Raw genomic sequence first — 21294 nt, forward strand, 5'->3', positions numbered from 1 at the left:
AACCTTTGGAGCATCTCCCTTAGAGGCGATAGCTTCCCCAGTACTAGTGGTCTCGGCTGGTCTGGACATTGTGCTAAGAATAAACCGTTGAGTGTCTTCAGATAACTTCTCAAACACAGAGGCAATGACCAAATCCGTGTAAAGATGAGGATTCATAAACACTCAACAGCTCAACTTAGAAATTCTCATAATGCAAAGTGTTTCTCGTTGGATGGCCACACGTAATTTATAGGTAAATTCAAATTCAAATTCGACCATTCCCCCCAAAATCCATTCATAAATTCTAGATTAGCGGCAGATTTTCAAAGACTTCATTCTTAAATTCAGCCTTAAATGTCACGCCCCCCCCCCCCCCACCCTCCCTCCTCTTAACCTTCTCCTCACTGTCAAATCATGGATAGTTATGGTAGCGGTCACTTTCTGGTTGCGTTGCATGGTATCCCCCCTATAACACAGCTCTCTTCGCACTTCGTTTGGTACTGTGACACCCTTATGTTTCCTGTAGAGCCCTTTTGCGTAGCTCTACAAATCAGGCAGTGTAGTTTATAGTCCCGTGCCTCCTTGCAGCTGCCTGGAGTCCTAAGACTGTGCTATCATCTTTTACTCATTGGGCCAAATCCCTAGTGTGTGGCTTTAATCGGCTTCCATTTACCTTTCCTAGAAATATATCTTCATTCAATTTCACAAGTTGAACTGCTCCACCATCAGTAATATCTTTAATAACATATGGCCCTAGCCAATGCATCTGAAATTTTCCTAGAAACTTATCAAACTTACTACCATATAAAAAAACTAAATCATTTACCTTGAAGGTGCGCATTTCCATGTGTCGATCGTGACATGCCTTTTCGCGTTCCTTCTGAACCTGCAGATGGAATCCAGCCAAAAATCTATCTTCCTTGAGCTCTGCTAGCTTCGCAAGCCTTTCTTCCAAGGATCCGTGGTCTGCCATTCCTGTAAAAGTTGCTATGCATAAACTAGGCACAATTTACTCCATAGGAATCACAACCTCTATGCCATAGACGAGCCTAAAAGGCATCTGACTAGTAAGCTTCTTACAAGTAGTTCTATAAGCCCATAATATTGCTAGTACGAGCCGTCCCAATCATTCCTCTACGCATTGCAAACCTTTGCTAGCGCACCCTCCAATATTTTATTAAATGCCCCAATCATCCCATTGGCCTGAGGATGATATGGTGTACTTTTCTGATGATAAACTTACAATTCTTCTGTTAGTGTGTTGATTGTTTCATTGAGGAAATGTGTACCGCGATCACTCATTAAAATATTTTGACAACCAAACTTGGTCAACACATATTCAAATAAGAACTTCATTGTTTTTTCCCATTTATAGTCCTTCATGGGTTGTGCCTCCACCCATCTGGTCAAATACTCGGTCACGGTGATGATATACCACGCAACGTTGGCCACCACAACCCAACACGTAAAATCTTTTGAGTTGTTGCTTTTCCTGCATAATGGCCTCCCACAGATCCTCCATGAAATTCAGCTAGGTCACTGTTTCATTCAAAATTAGGCACATAGCATCGCAGTATCTCATCTGACCCCATCTTATACAAGTGGCCTGCAATAACAGAAAAGTTTGTCACACATACCACCAATACCTTCTTCTATTGACTCGTGTATCCTTTGGGAGGTGTTCCCCTAGTCAAGAAGTGGATAATGCCTGCAAAGTGATTATCTACTATGCGCACTCCAAAGAGTTATGAATCAAGAAGCCCCTCCTCCAAACTGATGGGCTCCTCTCTTGTTTCAATGTGCGACAGATGGTCTAGCCCTACATTCAATCATCCTGGCTTCACAATTACCTCGAAATCATACCCCTGAAACAATAGTAACCACTGGCATATTTTCCCCTCGAAAATAGGCTTGTTGACTAGGTACTTAATGCAGAGTGGTTTGTATACATCTTAAAGTGTCTGCCTACAAGGTAATGTATAAACTTCTTCAGCACGTACACCATAGCCAACCCTTTGCACTCAGTCATCGAATAATTATTTTTAGCCTTAGACAACTTCCTGCTTGCAAATGCTATAGGGTGATCCAATTACCCTTCACTGGCCTGTGTCAGCACTACTCCTAGCATAATACATGAAGCCTTCGCAGGCACATGAAATTCCTTCTTCCCATTTGGGAAGACTAGGGTCAGTGCGGTGACCATTTCCTCCTTCAATACATCCAAACTCCACTGACATTATTCATCCCAACAGAATGTAGCTTCCTTCTTTAGTATCTTTTCCATTGGCGCAGTAATCTGGGCATAACTCTTGATGAACTTCCGATAGTATCTAGTATGAACCAATGTTGCATGCAATTGTTTAACACTTCTTGGTGCCTCCAAACTAATTATAACCGTGATCTTAGTAGGGTGCACCATTAATCCTTGTCTGCAAACCACATGACCCAGCAAGATTTTGAAAGGGATGCAAAATAAGCATTTCTTCAAGTTTAGTGTGATCTGATGCCTTCAGCATGTATCCAGCATCAAGCACAAACTAGCTACATGGTGCTTTACTAGTCCAAAAATTGTCCAATCATCAAAATATACCTCCAAAAATTTGTGAATGAACTCTTTGAATGCTGGGATGACTATGCGCGAAAAGATCGTCGACACATTTTTAAGCCCAAAGGCATTACTATATACTGAAAGCATACCCACTCAGTCGCGAAGGTCATCTTACTCCTATCTTCTGGCGTGATCTTTATCTGATTGTATCCAGAAAACCCATCAGTGAATGAATAGGCCTCATGCCTGCTAACATTATCCAATACTTCAACTGTGAATGGATTTGGAAAAGGATCATGAATGTAGGCATCGTTGAGCTTCTTGAGATCTACGCAAACCTTGATTTCATCCTTTTTCTTCTTTTCCTGAACTACCATTGGACTCACCCAATCAGATTCCTCCACCGGTTCAATAATACCTCCTGCAAGCATCTTGTCCAACTCCAAACGGGCCCTTTCCTTGTTGTTACACAGTAATTTGTCACTGTCTCCCTGTCAGTCACCCTACTGTGTCAGGAATTCACAATAATCAAGTTCATGCCTTCTGAACTGGCTAAAAACCCACTTTTCTAAAGTTTTCATCATCAGCGCGTCTGTTTATAGAATACCCGCGCTGACTGGCGCTTCATAACAGACCGCGTGCGCTGCCAGCACGGAAGCACACGACTTTTCCGCGCTGATCGAATTTCATGACCAGCGCAGCCTCTGTTTGTATTAACCCGCGCTGACAACAGCTTGACCGTTATTGCCTTGCGACGTCAACGCGCCAGACCAGTTATGCACCCGCGCTGATCCAGTTTGGGCGAATTTGTTCCAACAGCCAGCCTTCCAGATAACTCCAGACTTGGTTGTTGGCCTTGTGAGTATCGCCTCCCTTCTATGGCATGTCTGTTCGACCCTTTGCAACTACTTCCCTTGAAGATAAGCTCATCCTTCCACCATTCAAGGAGACTCCTTCTCCTATATAAACCTCTACCATTACCATGAGCAGCTAGTTTGGAATGGCTTGGATTGTGTGGAGCTTATAGTGCTCAGATTGCTGCTACTATAGGTAGTTGGTGTGATAAGTGTGGAAGTGTTTGATAGCTTAGGGAAGGTTGTGTTGTGTTGCTTGTGTGAGAGAGAGAGTTTCTTGTTTTGGGGGAATCATTTCCAAAGGTGAATGCTTAAGAGACTTGCTGACTGGCCCCTCCTGAGAAGGATATCGACGTCAGAACACTTGGTTGTACTCTTCTCTGTTATTGATTAATAATAGATGACTACTATTATGGTTCCATTCTCATTTGTCTCCGTAATGGTTAATGTGAATTACATCCTTTCTGACTGATGTATGGTTGCTTTTATTAGATTTCACGCTTGTGTTTGTTTTCTCTTCGTGTGTGCAGGTATCTATTCGTGGAGATCGCGGAGGATCGTGACCAGCCAGAGCGAAGGAGCGAAGGTGGCATCTCTTCATCAAACAATAGCGTTGGAATCCAAGTAGGTGTTCTCTGCCTACCTTTTAATTGCAATTAGGAACTTGCATAGTAGCATTGACTGATTGTTGCTAGACCCATTCTGGGCTAGTAGGGATCGCCTCTACCCGTAGAGGGGATTTGCCTCTCCAACAATTTGGCGACTCCGCTGGGGAGTTCAGCCTTTTGTCTCTTGTGTCCATTTTTGTGTTTGAGTTTGATTGTTCTCTCTTTTCAAAATTGGGGATTAGTTCTCTGCTTTTAGACTTCCTGGGTCAGTCTGGGAGGTGTATGAATTGTTTAAAGAGTTCTGGCCTTGGTTTGGGAGTTCTTGGCTTGATTTTGCCTCTTTTTTAACCTCAGCGCGGTTTATATCAAAACAGTTGCGCTGACAGCGCATAGCTGTTTCTTTAAACCTGTTGTCATCGCGCTTGTACGTAAAATAGTCGCGACGGTTCTGAAATCGAACCAGCGCGCTTAATCCGTGTCCTTCCGCGCTGACAGCGCCAAGTTGCTACGCGTGACCTAGTGTCAGCGCACAGTTGCTGAACGCTACCCGCGCTGATCCTGTAAAATTGAATTTGTCTCAGTTTTACCTCCTGAGCCTGTTGGTTTGGCTATCTCCAGCTCTTTCTACTTGGTTTGTGACTTGATATTCATTGTTTGAACTGTTGCACACTTGCTTGCAAAGCCTTGTCGAACGAATTTCTTTTTTGCGTCCCGTGACCTAGTGCCATCATCCAGTTTCCACTGGACCAACCTTGTTTTGTTCGCTTGTTCACTTGTTCGCAAAAGTTCGTTGCTGCTTGCCTTTGCTACTGTGTAAACCTTCCTTTTCGCTTTCTTTGCGTGGATGTTTAGGTGATTGTCCTCGAACCAGTCCTTCAGTTGTTTCGGCTACTCTTCGCCACCCAGACATAGATTACAATTGCTTGGGTTCAACCAACTCTTTTCACGCTTGTTGTGTGTTCCATTGAGTGATTTTTGTTTTCTTTACTCAGTGTTGCTGTCTCTCAAAATTCATTGTAAGTGCATTGTGCCATTGAAAAGGAAATCGAACTAATATCTTTCGCATTCAATAGTTAATCAAAGGAAAGAGCATTTTGTTGATTTGCGTTCTCAAAAGAAAAGTCTCATTTCTTTGTCATTAGCTGCATTAGATTGTTTGATTGATTGAGTTCGTTTTTTTTTATTGAAAGCTCTTAACCTTCTCATAGTTAGAATTCATCGAACGAAATGATGTTCTTTGGCATATAGCTTGCATCTAGGTAATTGTGAGAGATCACACGACAGGGCCTGAAATCGAAACTTAAATTCAAGATCAACCATAAAATGAACTGAATTAACCTAAAAACGCATTGGAACTAAACGCAAACATCTAGAGATCTAGGTTAGAGACGTGTTACGGCGTCTTTAAACATAGTCACTATTGTTTCACATTACAGTTGGGTGATTCCTCCTTCTGTGACTCGATAGTGGTCTAACACGGACTGTGCTCCCACGTACCGTCGCGTATATAGGGAGACCCTACTAGGCTTTTATCCTTGATCCATAGGAAGCCGAGTCTGCCGCCTTGTGAACCGTAACGCACCGAACACAGCATTCGGGAAGATTGACTGCAGTACGGAAAGTCCTTGGCTCTCATATGATTGCTAAGGTGTATAAGCAGTTTTACGGATCGCTTGGTAAACCCTTTACCTAGAGTCTCCAGAGCAGTCACTTTTGATCCTTTTCAGACTCCCTAAATGAAAAGGTGCCAGTGAGCGTCTTGTCACTTCGTGCTCATTAAACATTCGGAGACTGGAGTCATCTTTTCGTCCTTTTCTCGCCTCTTGAAACATGAAAAGGTCAAGTTCAGTTCCTGTGTCTTAAAAATTTATTCGGCCACGATAACATTACCTGGTTAGATCTTGTGTGCGTTAGCTTGAGTAGGTTTCTTTTCATTTGTAATGGCAACTTTTCCAGGGTTCACTAACCCAGGTTCCCCGCCTGATGGGAATCCCGGTCAATTCCCTCCTCTTAGGAATGTTGGTGCTCCGTATATGGCAACGTTGTCCCTACCAGGGTTAACTGTTGGGTTGCCTGTTTGGTTGTTTTCAACCTCTTTGGTCCCTACCGTATCGGCTGTTAGTCCATCAGTCCCTCCACCTGAACAACGTCATGTTGATCTTAAGGTGGATCTCTCCCCTTCGATGCCTACTTCTACGTCTTCCTCTTGTACTTCGCCTGGTGAAACTCTCAATGTAAGTAACCAGGTGGCTAAGACGAAGAAGAAGAAGACCAAGAAGAAGAAGTCCTCTAAGGGAGAGCTCACACGCGCCGTCCCCTCCTCAAATCCAGCTACCCCCTTTACTACATTTGAGATAGGGCCACCTCCTGCTCCTCCACGGAAGGTTAAGTTTCCTTGCCGATTATGCAAGGAAGACCATCTGCTTCATGATTGTCCTGGCATTCCCAGGGTATTAGAAGTCTGGTATCACGATCCGGCCTGACCTTCATCGTCCGCTAACGATCATGGCGATGCTACCTCATCAATTGGGAATGGCAAGGAGAAAGGGAAGCTTCGAATCCCCTGCAAACTTTGTGAAGGCAATCATCCCCTTCACCTTTGTCCACTAATGGATGAAGCCTCTGTTGTCTTGGAAAGTTTTATGGCTCCTTCAAACCAATTTCCCGTTGGTTATCAGTGTCTTTCTACAGCTGTAGATCGCGCCCCTGTTGACAAAGAAATTGCTTCAGATTCCTCTCTTATCCAGGCCCCTCTTCCCGAACCTGGCTGTCCCCAGCCTGTTCCAGACCTGCCGTTGGTCGGAAAGGGTGTTGATTCGAGTTCACCTCCTCTCAAGCACTCTGTTTCGGAAGAGAAAAATTCTCATGTTCTTCTCGTCTCGTCAAATTCTCCGGAGCCTGATAATGGTGTTCCCACCCTAACCTCTCCAGAGGATTCAGAGTCGGTTCTCTCCGAGCGTGGGGGCAACCATATGGTCCCCCCACCAAGTAGTTCGGTCGTTTCCTTTGATTGGAGTCGTTTGACTGCCCCTCCCCTTCCATCCCATGTGCCTTTCTGGGTCACCGCCTATGCGTGCAATAAGGCGCTGCCTGGCACTGTGTTAGATGAGGGAGCATCGGTTAGTCTCATGCCCGTTACTACTTGGCGAGCTTTGGGTTCCCCATCACTTGTACCTATCGCACCGCATCTCACCGTGTTTGACAGAGGGACAAGTCAACCATTAGGGATCCTTCCAAAGTTTCCTATTACTTTGGGGGGCAAGACTGTCTATATAGATGTCTCGGTAACCCAAGGTTCTTTAGACTTTAGTCTTCTCCTTGGTCGCGACTATGTGTATGCCATGGGAGCTCTTGTTTCCTCACTTTTCCATGTGGTTTCCTTTCCACACGATGGAAGAATCATGACGTTCGATCAATTATCGTTCGTTCGTCCACAAGCCCCTCCGGTGCACTTTTCCTTCCCTCCTGGCTTTCATCCACATGTTGCATCTGCCTCACCGCAAATCAACTACGTGGCTACCTCCCCGTGCCCGTACCCAGTGATGACACCATCGTGCATAGTGTCCTGGGGGCATTAGGTCCTGATTTCCAAGATGTCTTGGAGACCTCCACTTCCTGTTCATTATGATGAAGTCTGATTGGAGCACAGTTCCTTGTCTTGTGTCAAGCTCGCTAAAAAATGAAACAAGGCGTTCCGAGGATAGTTCTTTTACCTGTGTCAACCTCGTTAAAACAATGAAACATGAGCTCGTGCAATTCGAGCGCAATAACCGTTATGTCAACCTTCAACCCATTTTCAATGGACTGAAGCTTGGGGGGCATGTACCTCGAATTGAGACACGATGCTGGGGGCATGCCCGTTTCCTTTTCCATCAAGCATAGTTTGCATGTATATACGTTCCTTTAAGCTTGCATCAAAAATAAAAATGGATCATGTGTTATGCAATTCATACATAAGGTTACGTTTGTACTGAACATTTGCATAACATAAACAAAACATCATCAGATGTAACAGGATCCATCCAAAAAATCGGTATGTATATATATATATCGTGTGGCGCACTAAGGCGCTCAAAAATAAGTGTATATGTCAAAAATGGAATCACTGTCCTCAATACATTCGAGACATATGTCTCTCAAAACATCAGTGGAAGTAAACCTAGGCGACTACTGTGCTGGGTTATGCTCTCTGTAGCATACAGCTGCTCGTGCCACCCGCCTCAAAAGGCGGTGCATCCTGGGTGCCACCCCCACTGTGTGGATCTGATGATCTATGGGGACCTCCTCGACCCCCTGGTAATCCGGTACCCCCTCCAGCAAACCCTCAAGGTTGCGAGCTATAGTCTCCGTTGTGTCAACTCCTGGAGGAACTAAGGCCAGGGCTCCAGCTCCTTGCCCCTCCCTCCGTGCCGTTGGGGCTAGGCCAATGGGTCTCACGGGTCCCACATCTGCACACCGTGACATTTATTAAGACATGTACATGAAAAATCAAAAACATCAAAAAATATTGAAAAGAGATCAAGTGTCATACCTCCATCGTCCCAATGCTCTCCTGCGGGCAGTAGCATGTCAGGATCATTGCGGAAGTCCATGCCAGCATATGGCCAGTCCTCCACGATGACAACCTGGCGATCCAGCCACTCTTGGAAATACACCCCCCAAGCCACTGGGTGGCCGCCACCTCCACGTGGCATGACGCGGGCCCATCGGCTGGCCCTCGTCTCCCGGGGGACCTCTAGGTGGATCCATAGCCATCGTCTGTAACTGTAGAGCCAGCACCCGCTCCAGCATGAGAGGAAGAAGAAGCGACCCGTACGCAAACTGCTTCGTCTCTTCGCGATGACAGTTGATTAGTTGCCTCTTCATGCTGGTAGTCACAGCTGTCGCCCAGTTGAAAATGGTGGGCTGTAGGCACTCCAAAGCTAGTAGTAGTTGGTTCTTCGAGGCCTCATGATTGGCCAAAGAACCCGCTGCTCGTGTCACTAGGAAGAGTATAGTGCGAAGAGGCATGTCTCGTACTGTCGGGATACCCACCTTCCCGCTCCGTGTTTTGACGGCTCCTGGGCATACTCGAGCCATCAGCTGGTCCAAAGTCTCACCGCTGGGTCGCTGCCCCTCCAGGATGGGCATCTGACCCCGGCGTGACAATCCAGTCAAAAAGTAGATGTCCATGGAGTCAAACTCGATATCCTGACCACGGATTGTGAATTTTGCATCTACTGGGTTCCAAGCTCTAATTAGGAACTCCAGTAAGTCAGGTTGCGCCCTCAGGCGCGGAGTCAGGAAGAATTTCAAGAAACTGCATGCCCGCATTGCATTTCGGCATTCGGAAAGTTCATACGCGGCTATATCCTCATCATCATGGGCTCTCTCTTGCCAAACGAAATCCATTTTACCCTGCAAGACCATGAAAAAACATTAGAGTGCTAATTGTGGAAGTTTGAACGTTCATTTTATTAAAAACCAAATTTTTCCGCGCCAGCGCGACTGTTTTTAAAACAGTCACGCTGAAAATGGCGCCCCTTTATTTTTTCCTTGGGTCAGCACGGAAGCACACATGTTTTCCGTGCTGACCCAAGAGGTGGTACGTGTAAATATAAATCGATCAGCGCGGACCCGAGCGGGAAATCCGCGCTGACCGAGAGCACACCAACGCTCAAAGAATTTGCCCAAATGGCCAGATTCCACCATGGAATTGCTATGAAAAAGACTCAAAATGAAACGCAGGGAGAGGAGAACCTACCTGGAAGAAGTTGCCGGATGAATGGTGTCCGCACGGGCTGGAAATCGCTCCGTCAACCTTGCAGCTCCTCAACATTCTTCACGACCCAAAATGGTAACAATGATTTATGCGGGTGGTGGTCTTGTGCGGGTTCAGGTAACCGGCGTGGTCATAGCAGTCTTTCGTGTACTTGGTCCCAAAAAAATGTCGTCTTTGAGCTCTTTTCCGACATGAATCAAGAAAATATTGCCGATCTTCCTTTCGACTCGTTAAAAGGAACGAGAGGCGGTCGTTTTAAGCTCTTTTTCGACCGTTTAACTTAAAAAGATTGCCAAGTGTTTGTCGTTTCGCACTCGTTATTGGCTCTAAAACGACGTGCTTCTGACCGCTTTTTTACTTTTTTGGGTCGAAGGCACTATTTACGAAAAGTACTCCTCGATCGTAATGGTCGAGCGGTTCTTTCGAGCATTGTTTTATACTTTTTCGGGCTTGAGAGACACAACTTTACGAAAAAGGACCCCCCTGAAGTTTCCTTTTCCGCTGTCTTTTCAGACTCTCTAAACAAGAAAAGACGCCGAGTTTTTCCTTTGTCAGGCTCGTTAAACACTTGATGACATCAGGCATCGTTGAAATGACACTCTCCAAGCATATGCTATCCCCGTCAAGCTTTTCATCCAAAAATAACTGGGGTACCTGCCAGAAATGGTGGGGAAAATGGAACTGTAATTGTCGTGTCGGCAGTATGTCGCTCTTGAACATGGCACTGGTCTGCATTCGTGTCGGGTGGGAATTTCTCATTTTGTTTCACAACTGACCTCCGTGGGTATGGGTTATCCTATTTGACCTCTCATTTGCTCATTGCCTCGTCATCATACCCTCTGCTCATTTGATGTCAAATACTGCCAAATCCACTGTCGTGTCGCCGATATGTTCAAGAGAAGTTGACCTCTGCAATAATACAACCTCATCTGCTATCTCACACAAATCATTTTACCTCTGTCTCATGTCGATGATGTGGGAAACATTATGGCCCACCTTCGATCAAGGTCACTTCCTGTCGACTTCAACTCATTATCCAGGAAGGCGACTTAGAGACTCCCTTCAGGTGCATTGGAATCTGCATGCCTCAATGGCAGGTTCTTCGTGTTTGACACGAGGTTTTCATCATTGGCCTTCGATCAGATGATTCTGCGGGTGTTCGACACCAGCTCATTGATTCACACACCGCAGATTGTACCTATAGTACCTTGAGGACCATTGTCATTATTGGTGGTACCTCTCGCGTCTGTTAATAGTTTTCATCATTGACTGGTAATCAGACGATGTTCATGCATGTTCAACTTCAGCTCATGCATTCACAGGCTTGGACTTGTACTTTGTTCGGGTCGGGACAGAGCGCAAGACCCTGGATCTCTGTCTGTTACGGTCCAGGCTACGATTTTGTGGATAATCATTACATGACTCATTGATGGATGGCTGCGCCCATACCTGAGTTTTCATGGATGGCTGCGACCATACCTTATCATTATTCTGGTCTCTTTAGCTGGGTGGCTGCGTCCATTCCACAGACCTTTCGCACGTCTTTCGGATGGCTGCGCCCATGCCTAGACTGCATGTACTTGATTATCAGAGATATTCGGTCCTTCCTGGTGGTATTCCAGTTTGGCGAGTTTTGTAAAGCATTTCACCCCTCCCACTCTCTCGGTCTTCATGCTTTAGGGGGCATCTGTTACATAGTAATTTGTCACTGTCTCCCTTTCAGTCACCCTACTATGTCAGGAGTTCACAATAATCAAGTTCATGCCTTCTGAAATGGCCAAAAACCGACTTTTCTAAAGTTTTCCTCATCAGCGCGTCTGTTTCTAAAATACCCGCGCTGACTGGCGCTTCATAACAGACCGCGTGCGCTGCCAGCGCGGAAGCGCACGACTTTTCCGCGCTGATCGAATTTCATGACCAGCGCAGCCTCTGTTGGTATTAACCCGCGCTGACAACAGCTTGACCGTTATTGCCTTGCGACGTCAGTGCGCCAGACCAGTTATGCACCCGTGCTGATCCAGTTTGGGCGAATTTGTTCGAACAGCCAGCCTTCCAAATAACTCCATACTTGGTTGTTGGCCTTGTGAGTATCGCCTCCCTTCTATGGCATGTCTGTTCGACCCTTTGCAACTACTTCCCTTGAAGATAAGCTCATCCTTCCACCATTCAAGGAGATTCCTTCTCCTATATAAACCTCTACCATTACCATGAGCAGCTAGTTTGGAATGGCTTGGATTGTGTGGAGCTTATAGTGCTCAGATTGCTGCTACTATAGGTAGTTGGTGTGATAAGTGTGGAAGTGTTTGATAGCTTAGGGAAGGTTGTGTTGTGTTGCTTGTGTGAGAGAGAGAGTTTCTTGTTTTGGGGGAATCATTCCCAAAGGTGAATGCTTAAGAGACTTGCTGACTGGCCCCTCCTGAGAAGATATTGACGTCAGAACACTTGGTTGTACTCTTCTCTGTTATTGATTAATAATAGATGACTACTATTATGGTTCCATTCTCATTTGTCTCCGTAATGGTTAATGTGAATTACATCCTTTCTGACTGATGTATGGTTGCTTTTATTAGATTTCATGCTTGTGTTTGTTTTCTCTTCGTGTGTGCAGGTATCTATTCGCGGAGATCGCGGAGGATCGTGACCAGCCAGAGCGAAGGAGCGAAGGTGGCATCTCTTCATCAAACAATAGCGTTGGAATCCAAGTAGGTGTTCTCTGCCTACCTTTTAATTGCAATTAGGAACTTGCATAGTAGCATTGACTGATTGTTGCTAGACCCATTCTGGGCTAGTAGGGATCGCCTCTACCCGTAGAGGGGATTTGCCTCTCCAACACTTGTATTTGGGATTAAGGCGATATGGTCTCTACTTAATAGGCTTCGCATCTGGTTTTAAAGTTATTTTCATTACTCCTAAATTGTCGATGATGCGTTTCAAGTCTGAAAATTTTGTGGGAAAAAAATCCTAATATTTGTGGAGAAACTCATTGACCTTATCCACTGTGGCATCATCCCAATAGTCCCCAATCTTTGTAAACTTCAGCTCTGCTTCTATGCCAATGTTCACTTGTCTAGTCTTCAATGGCACGGTGATATCTAGATTCTCTATTTGTGATCCGTCCACTCCGTGGTGGCCTTCTGCCTCTGGGATGTTAATGTTCCTTGGATCCTCATCTTCTTCTTTAGTAGTCACATTGTAGCATTCCAGCACATGGCGCAGCTAGGTGCAACAATCTGGTTGAATAAAATCCAAGGGATCTTGTGGTATTAGGAAGATCGTTACCTTGATCTCCTGCAGCACCTCATCAATACATTCAAACCCATCTTCAAAGATGAATGTCATCAAGAATCCCTATCTCAAAATGTCCCATTCTTCAGTGTCATGGTGGAGCTCTGTTTCCAAGTACCAATTCATTGATATTACATCCAAAGTGTGATAGAATAAATGCACCCACTTAGGTTGTGGCTCCATTGCGTAAACCTCAGTCCATTTTGCCAAATGATTGTGTGGATCATGCCTTCCATCATATTTCTCTGTTAGACAAAATTTTGGGTGATCAAACCATAACCTCATCAGTTTTTTGTATTCACACCATCCATCAAAATTGTCTTTATGCGTACCCCACCACCTTGTGGGTGTAGCATGCATCGCCAAATCCAAGGCTTGGAAGTGATGCTTCTCTAGTACTTCCCTTTCAAATTCATCCAAAAATTTATCTACGTCAATTAGACCATCATAATAAGGCAAAGTTCTTACCTCCGACAATACATAGCACAACAATTTAGTCATCATGTTACAACGTAGCATAGATACTTCATGCAACCTATTCTGTTAGTGCTCCAACTCTTCATCTGAATATGATGTAAAGGAACTTTTGCATTCCCATGCAATGTGCCCATCAGCTATCGGATTAACCCAATCTTGATCTTGAATTTTTATTTTATAGATCTGGTCCAGATCATCATTGCTTTCCTCATAATTGCGGACATGTTTAGTATAGCGCGATCCTTCTGCAGGGACCAAAGGTACTACCATGTGGAGCGATTTTCTTTCAAATGACATCGTCCACTTCTTCAGATTGATTACTCAATTCATGTCAATAACCTAATCAATCCAAAGGAGCACGGGGTATGGATTTTTGTCATCCACAATCTCTATCACTTCAAAATCGACCAACGTGCTTGCGCCTTCAATGTCTAGTGTCACTCCCTACAATCTTCCCATGGGGATAATCTTCTATTGATTTTCCATCCTCAATTGAATCGGAGACCACTGCAGCGCAGGTCTCCCCATTCTCTCCCATGTCTGTTTAGGAAAAACATTCACATCCGACCCAATATCCAAAATAACTTGGTCCATTTCATATTCTCCTATTTGGGCGGTGAGCCTCATCTCACACCCAGTTCTTGCCTTATGCTTACCAATTTTTCTGACTATGCCATGTCCTTCAGGAGAATTTTCTTTACCAACGCATTTCTTTATCAACTCCTGTAATCCTTTCACGGCCTTGCTATCACGTAGTAGCTTCATACAAGTATCTAAGAACGTAGTAAGCATGGAGGGGTCCATTTATTCAGACAACTTATCCTAACTTCCTGAGGTAGAGGCCTCAGCGAAGTTTTTATTTGCTTCCATGAACGTTTCTTTAATGTGCAACAAATCAAACCAAACCTATTTTCTTGGAGCCTTGAGGACCCACTCACTTTCTTCAGATTGTTTTCCTTTATCCTCACCAGTCGTCATTCCACTTCGCAGCACCATATTCTTCACGAGGTTTAGCCCTGATCATCTATAGGTTCTAGGCAAGCTGCTGAGGTTGCACCCTCTTCTACTACATATTAGCTATCAATACAGAGCATTCTTCTATTGCGTGATCAAACTAAGTATAGTATCGAGATGACAGGCGCACCAGGCTCATACACTCTCGTGCATAGTGTCCTATCACTTCACAATTGTAACAAATAACTTGTCCCCAACCTCTACGAGGTCCTCCTCCTCCTTGGCCTCGTCTTCACCCTTGATATCCTCTGCGCACTCCCCTAGTGCCTTGATCTGGAGGTTGAGTCTCTATCTACATTCAATACGCGGCCATTTTCTCCATCATTAGCTCATAGCTATGGCAGTTACACTCATCGTGGCCCACCAATTTCCAAAATTTGCAGAAGAGTTCTTGTAGTGTCTGCACAAATTTCTGTAGAAAGTGACAATTGATTGTTACATGTTTCCAGCTACCTGACAGTTAACACACCACAGCGTGGGCCCTATACTTGGCCCTGCTTGAGCTTCCAACCTCAGAGGCATTGGCCCTCCTCCTACAACATAATTCACGAAGACAAGGTAGTGATCTTTATCATGCCCCTGGCTCTTACATTTCAGACACCAAACTTCTTCGTGCACCTCTGGTCGAGCTGCTCTATACTTCTTCAGGCTTTTAAACTCTAGGAAAATATTCTACAGCTCCACATGAATCTGCTAAACTCCAAAAAAAACATCTTGAATCGGTGTCTCATGCAACCTCATCGCAATTCTCTTGTTACAATGAAGAACGTAGCAAAATGTGATACTTAGTGTGAATTGCAGAATCCCGTGAATCATCAATCTTTTAAACGCAATTTGCACCTGAGGCCTCAGTCGAGGGCACATCTATCTGGGTATTGCATAAGAAAATACTCTCGGCAGTTTCCAAGGCTTCTGCCTGGGTCCCAATCTTCTGCTATGATAAGGCAACCCTAGGTAGGGCGGGAGAGAAGCTACAAACCATTCACGGTGCTGCCCATCTGTGAGATTCATGTTAGCTTCGCGGATCTGGCACTTCAGTCTCTAATCCATCTCCCAGGGTGTTTCACCATGCCTCATCATGATTTCCTTGAATCCAACGACTGATTGTGATTCCAACTTAGGCCTACTCAATTCCTTATTCAACGCGGTCTCAGTGATCGCCAATGATGCCATCGGGTTATCAGTGCAGTACTTAATGTACCACGTCAACGCGGGATCTTGTAGAGTAGTAACCAATTGTGCTTTCTTCATAGGATCATTTATGATATTCTGGGTTGTCCATACAGCCTTCGTAACAAACCAAAATTGGTCTGGGTCCTCATTTCCCAATCCCTTGAAAATGGGAAATTTCATTGTATTTGACATATTGAATGGTGGCAAAGGTGGTGGTGGTGTGGGCAAAGGTGTATGCTGTGGAGGTGAAGGTGGAGGTGGTGTGGATGGATGAGGTATTTGTGAAAACCCTTTCCTTATTAACTGGACAACACTCTGTGGTGAAGCCTATGCTACTCCTTCGTCGTCACTCAAAGGAGGTTCAATCAGTGGGCTATATTCAGGGCCTGTCCTCCCTCTATTCCTAAATAAATTTCCACTTTGCATAGCTCCAAACATCAAGGTAATGGCATAACCCTCTTTTCACAAAAGAGCATATTAATCCAAGTATTCAAAGATCTTAAATACTTACCTCACGGTCCCTTGAAGAAGTGTCGCTCTACTTCGTTGTAGCTATTGAGGTATCAACCGCAAAATCTGTCACAAATCCTCCTATGATGGGATCAAGCCAATGATTGATAGAGCGCGTGATCTTATCTTCAGAGGCTTCAAATCTTCGCACTAGCTCTAAGGTCCACACTATTGGATCGTCAAGCCTCCACCTTCCTTGGTTGTTTGTCAATTTAGCGATCCACTCGTATAGTTCGATCGGGAAGGAACATAAGAAAATTATGTGTATCTCTGTGTACAGGTATCTCTCCAACCACTATTATTTTGTCATACATGGATTTCTTTTTTCTTACGTCGCGAATTCGTGGATCTTTCTATCCAACCACTCCTCAATTTCCTTCTTATTTGGATTCCAGTGATGCGACATCACACATCTCCTTATGCAGATCTTGGTCCCGACAACCGAACCATTTGTTGGCTTAGTGGGTCGAGACATAGGTTCAGAGTTAGTTTTTCCAAACAAATCCCTACACTACTAGCCCTTTTGGCATCAATCTGATGAGTGTAGACTGAAGTCTCACTTGAAGCAGTATGGGGGGATTTTGGAACGAAGTTTTCGCTCCCAAAGATAGTGAAATTTCATTTTATGCCCTAAACATGCCTTCACGCAAATTGATAACCCTTTAGTGCTTATCGATATAACTTCCTTTAATCAACCTCTAGACTTTCATGAAGTTCTATGATTTTCTTTCACAAACCCTAAACAGGTGAATAAACCACTTACGTGCCTTTGTGATTACTCTTAATCCCGTGTTACCCAGATTAGCCTAAGCATTGAGAACTTTAACATGAAATGCGATATGCTTCATGTAAACAGTTAATAGTAAGTGTGTTCATATAACAACATCAATTATGTAAAGTCACGCATCAATACAGCATTACTTCATAAACCCATCATTCATTACAGCATAAAAGCGCATTCTAATCTGAATAGAAAATGGCATCAACCCATGGTATTCATCTGCCCATGTTATTCATCCACCCATGGTATTGTAAGTGGAATCCACCCATGGTATTTATCCACCCATGGTATTCATTCACCAATGGTATTTTCCCATGGTATTGTGACATCCACCCATGGTACTCATTAACCCATGGGCAAATACCATGGGCAGATGCCACTTACAATACCATGGGTAAATTCCATGGGTGGATGAATACCATGGGTTGATGCCATTTTCTATTTAGATCACATTCATTCATAACAGAAGTAAATGGACAAACACGGGAATTTCTGGAATAATATCTTTATTAATACTTTATTTCTGCTTATAGACTCAAGACTTCCCTGCACACTCAGCTGCAAGGGTCCACACACTCAGCTGTGGACTCTACTCTAGGCCTTTGCGCACATAGTTGCAGAACCTCTTCTACTCTAAGACTTATTCACTCTTTCCTGTTGAAAATTCAACAAGATGATGGAGCTTAGTGGAAAGAAGTCGCCTTCACTAAGTGGGCCTGCAGGCTATTTTGGTGCAAAGTCTATTTTTAGACTATGTCTATTTTTAGACATATGGATCATGGTATATGAGTTGCAGGATGTTGTTTATGGATGATTGGTCATGTTGGGAAAAATAGATGGACTTCTATTTTTGGTTCACAGCGGAGTGATCAGAGTCTATTTTTAGACTACTAGGCTAAAAATAGAAACAGTCAAATATTATTAGCCCTTAGTAATATTTGGACTCTAAACATTATCTTATTCTCTTGGAGCACTTCAATTCAAGCTACGGATGTGGCACATGCAGCTAAAAAAAGGAATCATGTGGTTTCTTATGTGTTGGTTGAGCTATTGCATGGAGGACTTCAGTTAGAACTCATGCATGTGAGTTATGTGGAGTTGGATATGGAATTGATGGAGTTGTGTTCAGTTTGACTTAGTTGAACTAGTTGTATTTTTAGTCTAACTAAAGAATACACTAGTGATGAGTTGTGTGAATTAAATATTAATTAATTCACTAATTATTAACTCATAAAGAATACATCAGTTAACTCAATGCATGGACAGTTCAACGGAGACAGGTGTTAGAGGTAAGTGAAAGGGTGAGTTGTGACTATCAGTTGTGCATGAGATTTGCACAATGCATGGATTGAGTAATTCCAATGAGGATTGCATAGTGTGGGCCAATATCAAGGCAATTGTAGCTTGTGCTCACGTGATTCTCTTGTAGGATTGTGCAGTGGAGGCAGGCAAAGCAGTGGACAAGATTTGAACTTGTGACTTGTTCGGATCTGAGCTAGTTTTGTGTGTAACAAGTGGAGATAGTACTGAGTACTTGTGAGGAGTATTGTACTATGTATTGTTACATGTTCTCAATCATTATAATATACAGATAGTGTGGGGTTTTCAGCTGTATTCTTTCCCTGGGTTATATACAGTGTTAATGTGTGCATGCGATTGATGTTTCATTGTTTTTGATGCTATTAAATTGATGATCAACGTAGAGGAGGTTATGTATTATGCATGTATTCTGAAATAATGTATAATCAGGATAATCTCTGTGAATAAGTAGTTATTATTCAAAATTTATACATGGTATTGGAGCTGTTGATCATCAGATCTACTATTTAGGAAGTGTTTACATTCTATTTCTTTAGGCAGAGTCTGTAGTCGGGCCAGGTAACCTCTGGATTCATCCTTCCTTTGGAAGGTGAGATATCTGATAAAAGCCCATATAGTCAATCTATGTACGAGAAATACTTTGTTCTCACAAATCTTAGATCAGAGGCGGTTGAGTTTGGAGCTGGTGGAATTCGAATTTGCAGCAGTGTTCTCTTGGTGTCAACGTTGCAATGTCTTTCAACGGATTGCAAATGGAGTATGCTCTTGAGGGTAGCTTGAACTATATTTCATGGAAGGACAGGATGGAGGTGGTGTTGGATGATAATGGGCTGAAGGATTTCATAGAGGTTAAGGTCCCAAAGCCTACTGATACTGCGCAAGTTGATGCTTGGCAAAAGAAGACTGCAAAGTGTCGAAGGATTCTGTTGGAGGGCGTGAAGGATCACATTGTGTCCAGCCTACATGGAAAGGCTTCTCCATACTTGATGTGGAAAGCATTGACAGATCTATTCCAAAACAAGAGCGATCAGAGGAAGCTGGTGCTCAAGGATAAACTCAGAAACATTATGTGTGAGAATGGAGACAGTATGCCCAGGTATCTCACGAAGCTCACCCAGTGCTGGGATGAGCTGGGAAGTGTGGGGGTGGCTGTTGATGATGAGGAATTGGTGAGCTTGGCTCTCCTTGGTCTTCCTAAGAGTTGGCATTCCTATCAAGACTCTGTCAATGGTCGGGAGAAATTTCCAGGATGGGAGAGACTTTGGTCAGATCTTGTGCAGGAGGAGATCATGCGGAATACCAGGGATGGATCTTCATCAAAGGCATCTGATGAAGAGAATTGTGATTTGGCTGCCAAAGAAAATAAGGGGAAGGAGAAGGGTTCTCTATCCAAATCCAGTGCTTCCAATAATGGGAAGAAGGTTGACAAGTCGGAGGTGAGATGCTTTCGTTGTCATGAGTTGGGCCATTATGCTAGTAATTGCCCAAAGAAGAAATCCAAGAAGGGATCCAGGGAAGGATCTGAAGGTGAGGCACTTGCTTCACAGTTTGAGTTGGACTTCACACTCTTCGCATGCATGGTTTCATCCATGGTGGGAAGTGGTTGGTTTCTTGACAGTGGAGCTTCTTTCCACATGATCGGTGACAAAAGTTTGTTCAGTACTTTGGAGGAGAAAGATCTCCAAATACACATAGCGATGGGTAATGATGAGAAGTATAGTGTCTCAGGTGTAGGAACGGTTATTTTTCAGAGGGAGCATGGAGCTCGCCTTACCTTAACCGATTTCAAGTATGTACCAGGACTGAAGAGAAACTTGGTGTCGATCGCGATGCTGGAAGACAGAGGTTGTGCTGTAGTCTTCAGTAAGGGAAAGGTTTTCCTTAGACACATCATCACTAGACAGGTGAAGTAGATTGGTTCACGGGTCAAGAACCTGTATGATCTTGAGGCTCAAGATGCATGCAAAGCCTTGAGCAGTGAGGCAACTGATGGAGACTTGGTGGTTGAGAGGGAGCGTATATTACCTCTCAACATGCAGAGCCAGAAGAAGTCTCAGACAATTGTGGAGGAGCCACGATTGGTGCAGCAGCTTCAGGAGGTTGTGGAGCAGCCACAACAAGGGAAGCTGAGAGGAGATCGAGTAGAGACATCTACTCATGCAGAGACCTCCAATAGGGGGAAACTTCGAGCCAGGTGGGCAGAGGGATCGCATGCAGCCATACCTCCAGGTAGGAGGTGGGGTGATGTGGATTGATCGTCCCAAGGAGGAGGGGCAGGATCCTTGAGGTACCCAACCTCTTGGATGAGACCTTGCTACGGGAGCCCCGATGTGGAGTAGTAGGAACTGACTGATTGGGTAGAGATAGATGCAGATGGGGCAGCAGATAGAGCGACAGTTTAGGGAATCCTAGGACAACACATAGCTAGTAGACTGCAGCAATGCGAGAGGCACAAGTGTTTTGCACGGTGCTAGGTGGCACACAGAGGTGTGCAATGGTGCAAGATGCATGGATATGTTGCAGTAGCGCAGATTTCAGAGAGGGAGCACTTGTCAGCAGCAGGTAGAGCTTCATCATCAGAGTATGTTCCTAGCCCAACAGAGTGGTCAGTTGGTAGTGTTTTTGTTCCAAGTGTTGGTGGAGCAAGTGGACCGGGCAAATGTGTTGCATGCAGAACATTCCAGAGTTGCAGAATAGGGGTTGCAGATAATCCATATCTTGTTGAGAGGGAGTGTTGAAAATGCAACAAGATGATGGACCTTAGTGGAAAGAAATCGCCTTCACTAAGTGGGCCCGCAGGCTATTTTGGCACAAAGTCTATTTTTTGACTATGTCTATTTTTAGACATATGGATCATGGTCTATGAGTTGCAGGATGTTGTTTATGGATGATTGGTCATGTTGGAAAAAATAGATGGACTTCTATTTTTGGTTCACAACAGAGTGATCAGAGTCTATTTTTAGACTGTCGGGTTAAAAATAGAA

At 44.3% G+C, this 21294-nt stretch overlaps 1 pseudogene; it reads left to right on the forward strand.

Annotated features, from left to right (window-relative positions):
* The first annotated feature begins 15260 nt into the window (after positions 1-15260).
* LOC149246097 (5.8S ribosomal RNA) lies at positions 15261-15404 on the forward strand (annotated as a pseudogene).
* The last annotated feature ends 5890 nt before the right edge of the window (positions 15405-21294 follow it).

Source organism: Pinus tabuliformis, chromosome 7, assembly GCF_031772625.1.
Source record: "Pinus tabuliformis cultivar Carrire ecotype Pingquan chromosome 7, CPIR1, whole genome shotgun sequence".
Lineage (NCBI taxonomy): Eukaryota > Viridiplantae > Streptophyta > Pinopsida > Pinales > Pinaceae > Pinus > Pinus tabuliformis.